Source organism: Gracilinanus agilis, chromosome 4, assembly GCF_016433145.1.
Source record: "Gracilinanus agilis isolate LMUSP501 chromosome 4, AgileGrace, whole genome shotgun sequence".
NCBI classification, from domain to species: domain Eukaryota; kingdom Metazoa; phylum Chordata; class Mammalia; order Didelphimorphia; family Didelphidae; genus Gracilinanus; species Gracilinanus agilis.
In genome coordinates, this window is record NC_058133.1 from 56,129,752 (window position 1) to 56,142,122 (window position 12,371).

General features: G+C 34.8%; 1 pseudogene; it reads left to right on the plus strand.

Annotated features, from left to right (window-relative positions):
* Positions 1–1,733: 1,733 nt before the first annotated feature.
* Positions 1,734–2,863, plus strand: LOC123245875 (annotated as a pseudogene).
* The last annotated feature ends 9,508 nt before the right edge of the window (positions 2,864–12,371 follow it).

Consider the following 12,371-nt stretch of genomic DNA (forward strand, 5'->3'; position numbering starts at 1 on the left):
GCAGAAACAAATTTGGTCCAAGCCTTTCAGCAGCCCAGGAACCCAGAACTTTGGTTTCTATATAATTAATAGATGGATGAAAAAAGTGAAAAAACAAGATGAAGTGATTAAAGCACCTGAGTTCTTATTGGTGGAGGGGATGGGGGCACTGAGGTAAAAGGCTAGGGGCAATCTAGTGACATTCCTTAAGTCAGATGATAGTTGGGAGGAGGAGGAGGAATCTTGTGACTTCTCCAAAAACAAGTTGATTTTTGTGAAGTTGAGACTTTACTTAATAAAATGGTGGATAAAGAGCTATTTCAAAGGGAAAGATCTCAAATTATTTTTATTAAAAATTAAGGATTCCTGTACATTAAGGGACTAACTCAATTTAGTTTAATACAACAAATTTTATTATGTGTAAAGCTCCTGGAGACATATTTAATATCAAGAGTGAAAATATAAAAATAAATTTACCTCCAGTTTCTTTTGTATTGATTTCTGCTGTATTGATTCCATAATGTAATTGATTTTATCATATTGATTTTTTTAAATATTTGTTTGTTACATTAAAATGCTGAGTTAACCCCTTCTTCCCTCTCCTCTCTATATTAGAGAAAACATCATTTAACAAAATGATATGTGTATATATAAAACTATATCTTACTTGTTATTTATCAGTTCTTTCTCTGGAGTTTGACATACACAGGTCATTCTTCAACAGTGTTTCTGTTTCTATATATAATGTTCACTTTTCACTTTAGGCCTTTCTGTGTTTTTCCAAAATTAACCTGTTCATTATTTCTTACAGCACAGTAGTATTCCATCAAAAACATATTTCATAACTTATTTAGCCATTCCCCAATTGAAGGGTATCTTTTCCATTTCCAGTTCTATACCACCACAAAGAGAGCTGCTATAAATATTTCAGAGCATATAAGTTCTTTTCATTTTCCCCTGATTATCTTAAGAAACAAATGAGATAGTGCTCTCACTGGGTCAGAAGGCATACACAGTTTCATAATCCTTTGAACATAATACCAGTTTGTTCTCCAAAAAGGTAACAATTTTTATAACTGAGTCTGCATCCATCTAAAGCCACCTTTCTGTCTGTGAGCTGAGCTAAGGACTTCTGCTTTCCCTCTAAGTTAGCTTCAAGTTAGTTTAAAAAATGTTATCTTTCATACTAGCACCCTCTGATATACTTCCTGTAAATTTTTAAACCTAATTTACCATCTTCAAAAGATATGTCAATACTTGCCTGCCTTTGTGTAATTAGGGGAGTTTTTTTGTTTTTTAATCTCTCCCAAGGAGACAAGTCTGTTAGTTTTGATCCCCTAGCAAAGATTACAAGATGTAAATGGGTCCCATAAATCCAATCAAGCATTCTTTACCCACAGGGAGGGTAGTTACTCCACCAGTGGTGCTAGCCTGCTTTCCTTGCTGTAAATACTTATATTGTTTTTCCTACCTACTTAAATCTGTACTTTGTTTTCTTATGCTTACCAAAACTATATTAAGGCTAGTAAGCCCTTGGTTCTTAAGAGGTTATCAAGATCCAATTTACTGATTTCTGCTAGTTTGACTAATAAATTGATCATGCTCAGAGCATTGTCTCTCAGTTTACCATATTTTTCAAACACAACAATAGTCACAATTTTATTTCAGTAGGTACTCCCTCTGCTGGTAACGTTTATAACCATTTGTTTTCTCAGACTCTGTGATCTTTGTCCACATGTTTCTATAAATCCTCCATGGATGACCTGTCTAAACACGTAGGATGTTTAGACATCCTAAATATCTAGATCTTTTCCTGTCCAGTTGTAGTAGCCATCTGCCATCATTGGTCTTAGTCTGAAGTCAGATCTACTTAATCTTTTTCCCATGATACATGTCCTTGATAACATCATTTTCTGCTTGAGTTATTGAAAACATACTATAATCTATTTACATTTACTCTGTATCTATCCATTGCCCTTTAGATCACCAGAAATTTTTATTCTTTGTAGATTATTGCATTCAATGTTTCATTATCATATAGCATCAGAGTTGAAAGGCAGACTTTTGTGCAGGAATCATTAGGGGGAAAATGCAGTAGTGAATCTCTCTAATGAAATATAGCTCATTTGTTCTTTCCATTCAACCCCAGGCTCATGTTATTTTCTATTTGTAGTCTCTTTCTAAAATATGTACTTTGAGCTTCATGTATGGAACTAGCAGCAGCAGAGGAGGAAGAGGGAGGGAGAGGCAGCAGCCTGGCAATTAACTTATCTTGGTGGTCAGACAGTAGACATAGGGAGGGAGGGAGGGAGGAAGGGAGGTGGGGTGCCTTACAGGAGACTCAGTGGCAATGCCTTAACTACTGAAGTGTTGGGTACAATCTTCTACCATTCCTGAATATAAGCCTGTTGTTCTTGGCTCAAGAAGTGTTAGAAATTTGGCCCTAACTGTACAGTTTGTTCAAGGAATATTTGCTAAAAAATATAATCCTATGATAAGAAGATTCACAAGCATAGATAGAAAGCAAGTTGAAAAATGGACAAGGTTTTGCATTAGTTTCCAGCATCATAACACAGTCCATGTTGAATGATTTACAAGATCTTTGAGAACAGATACTTCCAGTTAAAGACAGTGAAGATGTGCCAATGATTCTTGTTAGTAATAAGTGTGACTTGGAGTATTGTAGGAAAAGATCAAGGACAAAACCTAGCAAGACAATGGAACAACTGTGTATTCTTAGAAATCTTCTGCTAAATCAAGGATAAACAGTGGGATCTTTTATAGCCTAATCTGGCAGATTAATAGAAAAATTCTAGTAGCTGGGAAGGCATATAGAAGTCATCAGGCCAATCACTTTCATATACAAAGTGCATTGTTCCTCTAGCCAAGTCTGAAGAATCCCTGCCCAATTCAACAGGACCGGCAGCATTTTGGCTTTACTAAATCTACCAACATCTTTAAGTGGACTTACCTGTGGTGATAGAAGTGGATGGAAACTACTGTATCAGCCGCACATTATAATCACTCTGCAGTATCATGAGAGATTCTTATAATAGTCTTAGTATGCAACTGCTAGAAACCAGAGCTAAGAGACACTGTTCATCCAACAATGTTGTACATGTAGGAAAATGGTGTGCTGTATACGTTAACATGCCAGTGCCTTCTGTTGGAGAGTACAATAAGTAAATCCTAAAAAGGGTCACTATTTTAACATAACAAAAGAAAGTTCAAAGAACTCTTCTGGGGACCACTCTAGATAATTTTGCTTCTTTGACATTTGTAGTATATTATTGTAATAAAAAAATAAATATAAAGTCATCATCATTGTACAAAAGTGCTGTAACAAAATAATTAGCAACATAGTATAATCTACTTACATCTACTATGCATTGTATCCATTGCCCTTTGGATCATCTACAATTTTGATTCTGAGGAAGGGAGAGTTGTGGGGTGGGGTTTCTTTCTTTCTTTGTTTTCTTAATTTTTAGAAAAACCTGTGGAGACTGATTTTAAAATAGCATAGCCCTCTCAGATAAAAGACATTATCTTTGATATCTATTGGGAAGGAAATGGCCAGACTTTTCCATCTTTAATTACATGTTTCCTTTTTTGTTTACATTGGGAATTATATATATATATATATATATATATATATATATATATATACATATATATATATATATATATATATAGTTGTGTACACAGTGAGGGGCTACAACAAGAAGTGTATATTTTTGGATACTTTTTTAATGATTTGGCAATTTTGTTAACCATTTCTAGGCTTCTACAACTGTAGATTCTCACTGTGAATCCCTTATCAATTAAGCCAGAGATGATAAACAGATTTCGGCATATTTGCAATACCAAATATGCAGGTTTAGTACTTTGGTTAATGGTTATTTTACATGTGTAACATTTTGGTTGAGATGTTAAATGGTGGAAGAGTATGCTGGATGGGAATGGAGAAAATACTTTTAATTATGTTTAATTGGTCACAGGGTCTAATTTGCAGCAACTAACTTTTTTTGCAGATTTATTTAATAACATCTGAAAGGTCTGTATGTATTTAATGTTTGTGGGTAAAGATTGTGCATATATACAACAGGGAAGCATAGTATTTAATTGACTCACAATGTTACAACTAATTTGAGGTTATTAAATAGAAACTGAAAGCCTTAAAATGATGCATTTTGTAGATCTAAGCATCAGTGATTCAGTAAATTTGGATTGCCATGTAAGAGCACATATTATACAAAACAAAAGTCATAATCTTGACTGGATGTACAAATCTGGTCACGACATAACTTCTTTTAGCCCTCCGTTTCTTCATCAAAAAAAAACATAATGTTAAAATTTACCTAAAAGGGTTTATATGAGACAAATGAGAGAACATGTAAAGTGCTTTGTAAATATTAATGTTAATTATTATATACTCCACATATTTGTAAATTTAATTTTTATGCAAAGGTTATTTTCTCCCATAGAATGTAAAATCTTTGAGGTCAGGGACTATATATATATGCATATATATATATTTAATTTTTAATTTTTTTATTTTTAGCAATCTCAATACTTAGCACAGTGCATGATATTTAATAAATGTTTGACTATAGAATGACTGAAACTGGAAAAAAATAGAAAGAAACCTCGTAATATATTGAGTAAAGGAGATGCTTTTCAGTATATAAGGATAAAATAATAGTCACAATCTTGTTATAGGGAATCTTTAAGGATTGTTTTCTTAGTTGTTGGCATTTACAACAGCAGAGACTAAAAGCTATAGCAGCTAAAAGCCAAATAACCCTATATACAAATATGAAGGAATACATTTTAAAATGATTGTACTTTCAGACCTATTTTAGCCATTATGTTGCCCATTACAGACTAATTTATTTGTCCTTCCTTTAAATTTAAAATTTCCTCTTTAGAGCTTATTCTGGATATTTTTTATTTCTCATTTTAAAGCTTTAGTTCATTAATAATCTGTTTTGTCAATTTATGTTTTTAAGTTTATGTATACCCACATATATATATATGTGTGTGTGTGTGTGTGTGTGTGCGTGTGTGCGTGTGTATGTGTGTGTGCATATATATATATGTATATATATATATATATCAATCATAGTTATATATTCTCAAGAACTGCTTTAGTTGCATTCCAAGAATTTTAATGTTATCACATCATTGTTCCTCTCTTTAGGTCTGTTCTGTTTCTTCTTTTCCCCTTTATTCTCTGTATGATTTCTATTTTTATTGTATTGTGGTATATAAAGGATTTTTTACTGCATTATTATATACAAATTTAGGATTTCTGCTTTTTCAAATTTAATCACAATGTCTCTGTCATAGCGGTTTATGTAAATGTACAATATGGAACTGAGAAATATGTGCATTCTATAATAATCCCATTGAGAAGATGCTATTAATCTTTCTATTCAGAATTCTCTAAGCCTGTTCAGTTCTATATTTTCTGTTTTGTTCATCTTTCTGTTAGTTTTGTACAGCTTTGAAAAAAACTGCCATCTCAATTAACCTTTTTCTTTATGATTTAGATATGTATTATTTGTTACATATTTGATAGTGGCTCCTCCTTTATCTATGGTTCCTGTAAGTATAATGTAGTTTTCCCTCTTTGCTCTTGATATTTCTATTTTCTTGACATTTTGAATTTTATTTGTGCCTTGTATGGTGGCACAATAACAATTCCTGATTTTGAGGATTCACCTGTTGCATTATCAATTTTGTTCCATTTGTATTCCATAATTCTTTATTTTTTAAAGATGGGCTTCTTATATTCAACAGATTATTGAGTAAAACAATTTAGGGGACCCAGAATCTGTATGTCCATGACTTTATACTTCTTCTAACTGAAGAAAGTGACAGAGACAGAACCCAGACCTCCAGTCTGTTCCAAGTCCCTTTCCCAGAAACGACTTCAATCTGTGCACATTCCAATCTCACACGCAGCTTTATTCTCTGCTTCCTAATCCATTAAGTTCCTTTTAGACACCAGCAAGCTTTAAAGCATTTAGCATAGGGAACTTTGTCAACTGGATTATTTCCAACTGCTTTGGGGTTTGTTCAATAGCACTTTTTATGATTTGTGGAAAAATAAAGCTACAAGGATTAGAAATGATATTTTGTTGGCAAAGGAAAGAGGCAGCCAGAGGAGTTGTTAGGAAAGAAAGGATGCTTGTAAATGAGAAATTAAAGGAATTCAATAAATATTAAAAGGCCTCAAGGTGATCTGAGCCCAGACATATATTCAGTGTGGCTTTAAGGCACCCAAAAGGGATGAGGTACAAACTTGTACTAAAAGAGGAGGGAGATGGATATATAAACCTGACTACGAATCTCTAAAAGCAATAGAAAAAGCATTATACTATGTCATTCACTGGGTCATTCTTATAATGGCCCTGACAAAAGCAGAATTCAGTGGAATACGGATTTCTGCAAAAAAGCATTTCACTACTTCATTACAACACGTTATTTGTGACAGAACCCTAAGTCATGAAAACCATGAAGAATATGGAGATGTTCTAGTGTAGCTTCGGAGAGGTCTAGCCAAATTCCATTAGAAACTTCTATTGACCTATTTCTTTGAACTAGAGAAGATCTCACATTATTTGGGGTCCATTATCATTTCATTCTGGTACTATTGATACTAGAAGGCTCACAATTTAAGAATATGCTGAAGGAACAAGCATCAATCAACACATTTTAATCTATTAGGCAAAGACAGTAGAGATAGTAGGAAGAAATTTTTATTTCAAGGTAAAATCATAATAATTATTTTCATCAAGTGATGCATCTGGCTATTTGAGTATTAGGTAGATATAGAAAGAAAGGTTCTGAGAAGTATTGCCTTACCTTACATAGGCAGGACATGTATTATTCCCATTTTACACATGAAGAAACTCAGGATAAAGAAGGTTGTATGACTGGAACTGGCAATGAAAAAGTGAAATCTATGATAGTGTTTCTCTTAAAATGGTATGGAGGGGCAGCTAGGTGGTTCAGTGGATGGAGAGCCAGGCCCAGAGATGGGGGGGGGTCCTGGGTTCAAATCTGGCTTCAGACACTTCTTAGCTATATGACCCTGGGCAAGTCACTTAATCGCTTAGCCCTTACCACTCTTCCACCTTAGAACAAATACATGTTATTTATTCTAAGACAAAAGGTATGAGTTTAAAGAAAATAAATAAATAAGTAAATAAAATTATATCTGGGACAGCTAGGTGGTTCAGTGGGTGGAGAGCCAGGCCTGGAGACAGGAAATCTTGGGTTCAAATCTGGCCTCAGATCCTTCCTAGATGTGTGACTCTGAGCAAGTCACTTAACCCCCACTGCCTAACCTTTACCACCCTTCTGTCTTGGAACCAATACATAGTATTGATTATAAGATAGAAGGTAAGATTACTTAAAAAAAAAGTAGAAACAGTCACTAAGCCAGACATAAGGATCAATGCAGATGACATTTTGCTCTAGAAAACCACATATTAATATCATCTGTTCTATTGTATTTTTATTTATTTTGTGTAATAATTCTCCAAAGACCATTATTCCATATCGTATAAAGATTAAAGAAACGAGAAGGGAAGACACAGGGTAGAACTAGTAACTGTGTTCAAATAACTGAAGGTCTATGACACAGAAGAGGAATTATGTCTATTCTCTTTATTCCCTAAAGGACAAAACCAGAAGTAATAGGTGGAAGCTACCAAGAAGCTAATTTAGGTTTGACATCTGGGTAAAATGAGTTGCCTCAGGATATTGTGGGATCCTAGATCTATTGGTAGAAACCGCAGAACCCTTCATTTTAAAAATGGGGAAACTGAGGCCTAGAGAATTCAAGTGACTTGCCAAAGTGAAATAAAGTGCTAAGGAGCATAGCAGATATTAGAATCCAGGTTTCCTGCTTCCACAACTATTAATCTAGGATACCACATTTAAGTGGAACCTATTAGACTCAACCACTTCAGATGTGTTATAATAGGGATGGATCAACAGCTGGGTGGTGCAGTGGAGAGAACACTGGGTCTAAAGCCAGGAAACTGGGGTCCAAATCTGGCCTTCTTCTAGCTGTTTGACTAGTTAGACTTCAGTAGGAAAGAAGTGTTTAGCAAGTATCTCATCTTTTTGAATCCTCCCATCTACTCTGGACGAGTTTAAACAGATCAAGGCTATTCAACTAAAGAGCAACAGAGTTGAGACTTGAATCCTCCTACCTTCTGGCCAAGTGAAGATGCAGCAGCCAAAAGGCTGGCTCTATAGATAGCTCAAGCTACAATTAACTGTGCTACACATTGTTTTCCAATCATTTTTCAGTTTTGTTTGACTCTGTATGATCTCATTTGGGGTTTTCCTGGCAGAGATCGAGGATTGGTTTGCCATTTTCTTTTCTAGCTCATTTTACAGACAAGGAAACTGAGGCAAACAAGGTTAAGTGACTTCCCCCAGAGTCACAGAGCTATTAAGGGTCTGAGGCCAGATTTGAAGTCAACCCCAGGCGAGGCACCCAATCCACTGTGCCCCCTAACTATACCACATCTGAATGACTAATATACTCATTTATGATTTACAAAAGTTATTGAAAACATGACTCAAATTGGTTTATGGAAGGAGAGGGTTGGTTATCATACGAATTTCATATAATGCTTTGAAATGTGCAAATCAGTTCACAAATATCTTTTTATCCTTGGCACAACTTTAAGAGGTAGTTTGGTATTCCCTTTTTAATTGGAAAGAAAATTGAGGCAAAGAGCGACTTGCTCATGGTCACTCAGCTAGTTAAGTGCCTGGATTTGAATTTATGACTTTTCTGGTACCAGGTCCACTTCATCTAACTATAAGATTATTTTAGGAGTCTAGAAAGCCAAGGTGATAACGAAGGTCTGCTGATGTCTCCGGAGGAAGATTCAAGTGGTCCCAAAAAATCATTGATAACAAAGTCTACCATACACCAAAGAGTGTTACAGAAAAACTCTTCTATGTGAAATCTGTTTTTTACAATGACCAACATCATCATTTTTCACGATTCCTTTAGCAAAGCCAGTTAATAAGTAGTGTCCTTTTCCTCTGCAGCCCATCCCCATGAGAGAAAAAACAGCAACCAAGATGCACTTTGATCCAGGTGCAGGAAATTGTAAAGAAGTGTACAGTTAGGGTTAGTGCTGGGAAAAAAACTTCCTTACTATTAGAGCTCTTCAAAAATGAAATGCTTTTGCCATCAAGTGAGAATCCCCCTTGGTAGAAGTCTTCAAGCAGAGAGTAAATGGCATCTTGTGCCTTGTGCAGTAATGTGTTTTCCTTCTCAGTACAAGTCACATACTTACTACGTGACCCTGGACAAGTCATGTAACCTTCTTTGCCTCAGTTTCCTCATCTGTAAAATGAGCTAAAGAAGAAAATGGCAAATGACTCCAGTATCTATTGAGAAAACTCCAAATGGGATCATAAAGAGTCAAACATGACTGAACAATAACAAGTTGGAGTAGATGGTCACTGAAGACTTTTCCAGAGTTGAAATTCTATGATTTTCTTAAATGTCATATATAGAAGAAATATTCCATGGGAGTGAAACGACCTAGATTCTAATTCAATCTCTGCTACTATCTTACTGTGTGATCCTGAACAGTAACAATGAGACCTGATGCCTCTATAATATTATTCATACATGATCTCATTTGATCATCACATTTTTGCAGGATAGGTAATTTAGGTATTAATTTAGCTATATCTACCTTTCTGGGTTATTGTGTGTTATTTCCTTTTCACATGTGAGAATCAAATATGATAATATTTGTAAAGCACTTAGCACACAGGTTCTTTGTCAGTATAAAAATACTATTAAAAGATTTATCCAAAACTACAGACCAATCTCCTTAATGAACATAGATGCAAAAACCTTAACTAGAATACTAGCAAAAAGACTTCAGCAAGTGATCACGAGGGTTATTCATTATGATCGGGTGGGATTTATACCAGGAATGCAAGGATGGTTCAACATTAGGAAAACCATTCACATAATTGACTATATCAACAAGCAAACCAACAAAAACCACATGATTATCTCAATAGATGCTAAAAAAGCCTTTGACAAAATATAACATCCATTCCTATTGAAAACACTAGAAAGTATAGGAATAGAAGGTCCTTTCCTAAAAATAATAAACAGTATATATCTAAAACCATCAACAAGCATCATCTGCAATGGGGATAAATTAGAAGCCTTCCCAATAACATCAGGCATGAAACAAGGATGCCTATTATCGCCTCTATTATTTAACATTGCACTAGAAACACTAGCAGTAGCAATTAAAGAAGAAAAAGAAATTGAAGGTATCAAAATAGGCAATGACGAGACTAAGCTATCACTCTTTGCAGATGATATGATGGTATACTTAAAAAATCCTAGAGAATCAACTAAAAAGCTAATAAAAATGACCAACAACTGTAGTAAAGTTGCAGGATACAAAATTAATTACATAAATCATCAGCATTTCTATATATGTCCAACACATCTCAGCAGCAAGAGATAGAAAGAGAAACACCATTTAAAATCACCCTAGACGATATAAAATACTTGGGAATCTATCTACCAAAATAAACACAGGAATTATATGAACACAACTACAAAACACTTTCCAAACAATTCAAACTAGATCTAAACAATTGGAAAAACATTAATTGCTCATGGGTAGGATGAGCTAACATAATAAAAATGACCATTCTACCCAAATTAATTTACCTATTTAGCGCCATACCTATCAAAATATCAAAAAAACTTTTTTACTGAATTAAAATAAAAACTCTAACAAAGTTTATTTGGAAGAACAAAAGATCAAGAATATCAAGGGAAATAATGAAAAAAAAACTGTGAAGGAAGGTGGCTTAGAGTACTTAAACTATACTATAAAGCAGTGGTCATCAAAACAGTATGGTACTGGCTAAGAGACAGAAGGGAAGATCAGTGGAATAGACTTGGGGTAAGTGACATCAGCAAGTCAGTGTATGATAAACCCAAAGAGTCCAACTTTTTGGACAAAAATCCACTATTTGACAAAAAACTGCTGGGAAAATTGGAAAACAATATGGGTGAGATTGGGCCTAGATCAACATCTCATACCCTACACCAAGATAAATTCAGAATGGGTGAATGACTTGAATAGAAAGAAGGAAACTATAAGTAAATTAGGCAAACACAGAATAGTATACTTGTCAGATCTCTGGGAAAGGAAAGATTTAAAACCAAGCAAGAGTTAGAAAAAATTACAAAATATAAAATAAATAATTTTGATTACATTAAATTAAAAAGGTTTTGTACATACAAAACTAATGCAACCAAAATTAGAAGGGAATCAATGAATTGGGAAAAAAATCTTTATAACAAAAAACTCTGACAGGGGTCTAATTACTCAAATATATAAGGAGCTAAATCAATTATATAAAAAATCAAGCCATTCCCCAATTGATAAATGGGCAAGAGATATGAATAGGCAATTTTCAGATAAAGAAATCAAAACTATCAATACACACATGAGAAAGTGTTCTAAATCTCTAATAATTAGAGAAATGTAAACCAAAACAACTCTGAGGTACCACCTCACACCCAGCAGATTGGCTAACATGACAGCAAAGGAAAGTGGTGAATGTTGGAGGGGATGTGGCAAAATCAGGACTTTAGTTCATTGCTGGTAGAGTTGTGAATGGATCCAACCATTCTGGATGGCAATTTGGAACTATGCCCAAAGGGCTTGAAAAGACTGCCTGTCCTTTGATCCAGCCATAGCACTGCTTCGTTTATACCCCAAAGAAATAATAAGGAAAAAGACCTGCACAAAAATATTTATAGCCATGCTCTTTGTGGTGGCAAAAAATTGAAAAATGAGAGAATGTCCTTTGATTGGGGAATGACTGAACAAATTGTGGTATTTGTTGGTGATGGAATACTATTGTGCTCAAAGGAATAATGAACTGGAGGAATTCCATGTGAACTGGAATGACCTCCAGGAATTGATGCAGAGCAAAAGGAGCAGAACCAGGAGAGCATTGTACACAGAGACTGATACACTGTGGTACAAATCAAATATAAGGGACTTCTCGACTAGCAGCAATGCAATGACTCAGAGCAAGGCTGAGGGACTTATGAGAAAGAAAACTAGCCACATTCAGAGGAAGAACTGTGGGAGGAGAAACACAGAAGAAAAGCAACTGCTTGAACATATGGACTGATGGGGATATTATGGGGGAAGTAGACACTAACCGATAACTCTAGTCCAACTATCAATTATATGGAATTAGGTCTTAATCAATGATGCATGTAAAACCCAGTGGAATTGTGTGTTGGCTACGGGGGGGCTGGGGAGGTTTGGGGGAGAGGGAAAGAACAT